Below are 3245 nucleotides of genomic sequence, written 5' to 3' on the forward strand. Positions count from 1 at the left end.
ATATTTGTGTGTATGTATGTACGTATAATATATATATATATATATATCATGTATGTGCTTATATATGCGTTTATGTAGCACTGGTTTGACAACAGCTGCCTAGTACAGCTTGGGTCTACTGTTGCGGGGGAACGTCTCGAAGCGCTAAGCAAACAATGGCTTTCTGATGTCCCGCAAACTGCCGAATGACCTCTCCGCTGGTCACATCCCATAGTTTAGCCGTGCGATCCGATGACGCTGTGAGACGGTGCATATGGGAGAAAGGTGAACACATTGCATTGTAGAAATGTAGCTGGGCATGCGAACGCTTGTGTTGCTTTTAACGCTTTAACGCATGTATCGGTCTGCGACAATGTTCGCTTGCACGATGTAAGAGAGACGCGTGGGGGATTGGAAAGGGGTTTTCCGAGTGCACCTACATGTGCAACGACAAGAACAAGCGCATATCCTTGAATCCAAATGCATTTATAAAATTCTAAGGTTTGGATTGATCGTACATGATAACTGTATATATGTCTGTACATTATAAACCAGGCATGTAGGTATAATTTATATAACAGATAGTGTAGCGAGGTTTCAGGGTACTGCGCATTGATGGATCGGCCCGTCGTGCCTACAAGAATCTCATAGAGTGTACGTACACCCATGGACAGCCCATATCTCTAATTAATCAGTAAGATCTAACACTGTGCACTGGAGAACCAATAGACACTCGAACAACTTCGGACAGCCATAGACGTCATTCTGCGTAGAAATGTATCTGAACTTAATGGTAACATGCGCTGAATACAGAAGAAGGACGTGTACAACACATAAATAGTTTTACTGACAGACAGACTGGCTTCACAACATGTGTCGAAGCTAACGAGTAATGTGCATAGGATGCAAATTGATACTTTTGTATACAAATGTTTATGTATACTTATCAATACAACGTTGTAGGACAAGGCAGCCAAGGAAGACTATTCGTGTAATATATATACATGTACGTCAATGTACATACATATGATTGTATAATATATATACATGTACGTAAATGTACATACATATGAAGGTATAATATATGTGCATGTACGTAAATGTACATGCATATGAAGGTATAATATATATACATGTACGTAAATGTACACACATATGAAGGTATAATATATATACATGTACGTAAATGGACATACAAATGAAGGCCAGCGAGACAGGCAGTGTATTGGGATTGACAACAACTCAAATGTCTATACTGCTGCCCAGTTGTCATACAAATACTACCTGTGACCAAATACTACTGCCTAATTGACCAAAACAAAATGCCTGTGACCATTTTCTGCTGCCTATTTGTCCATGAAAATAATACCTGTGACCAAATACTGGGAATCCTGCGACCAGGCGCAGTCCCACACCCAGCCCTCGTGCCCCGTGAGCTCCTTGACTTTAGTCCACTTTGCCGTGTCCCATAGAATGACCGACTTATCTGCTGAACACGTGGCCAGCATACTGTGACAAAGAATAAAGACTCATTACAATCGAGTGAGGAAACACTGGTATCAATGTCTCACACTATCAAATGTCTCGTCATGTCATTAAGATCGGTGCTCAAGTACGACCACATGTGCTGAGAGCGTTATGCAGCGAATAGTAATCCCCGCAGTTGTACATGAATAAGTTAATTTCTTATTGAAATACAATACAAGCAGAGTGAACGAATGTATGTGTATCAATATGCTGCAGGTGTGACAATTGAGCACATAACTATACATAACCCTTCTACAGTATCATGCCTACATGCAAGCATCCTATATACGCAATATACAACGTACGTTCAAACTCCTTTGTCAAGGTTTGTAGAACTATGAACACGTATGTCTACAAATTGTCACTGAACGACTGCAAAATGGGCTACATATATAGTTGAATAGTTTCGTGCTGCAAATGCCTCTGCTAGGCATGATAGGTGAGCAAAGGCAAAGAGTGATAAGACGACATATAACGTGAACAGTGATGTATGACCATCGCATCTCCCGGCACACACAGTTCCAGTTGCAACAATCGTGGGTGAACCAGCAGGTGCAGGTGTAGTTCTAACGCGTACGAGTGCGCGGGCATCTTTGGCATTCCTCTCAAGGACTAGTCCATACTAGCAGCTCTCGCCCACACCGGCTGGAGAACAGACTACCTCTGACCAACACACTTGTAGGCCATATCTCTTATGTCTACTGTCAACACGCATTACCGAGTGATTCATCCCCAGGTCTAGCCCCGACGTTTAAACCCCTAAACCCTAAACCCTATATTTTTAAATCTCGATGCATGTACACAAACAAGCACATGTAGATTGAGGTTTGTTCCACCAACCTGTATAACAGATACAACCAAGCAAGTATAAACACGCAACATACCCCCTAAAAATAGTCAAATAAGGAAAAAAACCTTGAAAACTGTCGGATGAGAAACAAATCCCCAAAACCAGTCAAACCAGAAACATGAACCCCAAAACCACAATCCCTAAACCCTAACCCTTAAAAACAATCAGACAAGAAACATAACCCCTACAACTAGCGAGTAAACAAATAACGATACCTACACCCTAACCCTTAAAAACAATCAGACAAGAAACATAACCCCTACAACTAGCGAGTAAACAAATAACGATACCTACACCCTAAACCTTAAAAACAGTCAGACAAGAAACATATCATAAAACCAAAAAAAGCAGGTCAGTCAAGAAATACAAACCCAAAATAAAAAATCCGGCAAGTAACATAAACTAAAAAAGCAGTCAGACAAACCCTAAAAACTGTCAGACAAGACACCTACCTGACATCAGGATTAAGGGAACATTTTAGCACCTGATGACCGCGATGATCAATTAGTTTTTTTACAGGAGTCATCTCAGTAAGTCCCGCACCTTTGGATTGCTGGTCTGACCGCAGACTCCACACAAAGATAAGTCCCTGGTAAAAAGACACATGAAATGATTTGCATAAAAATGTAATGTGTCAGGCTGAAGAAGAAAGAAGCAACTTCAGACAGATATGTAATATAAATATATACAGTAGCGTACAGTCCCATGTGATTCTGTGAATGCAACCTATTTATGGATTAGAAAAATATTTCAGGACATTATATATATATATATATATATATAATATGTATATATATATATATATATGTGTGTGTGTGTGTGTGTGTGTGTGTGTGTGTGTGTGTGTGTGTGTGTATATATATATATATATATATATATATGTATGTAT

Source organism: Sphaeroforma arctica (genome assembly GCF_001186125.1).
Source record: "Sphaeroforma arctica JP610 unplaced genomic scaffold supercont1.2439, whole genome shotgun sequence".
NCBI lineage: Eukaryota > Ichthyosporea > Ichthyophonida > Sphaeroforma > Sphaeroforma arctica.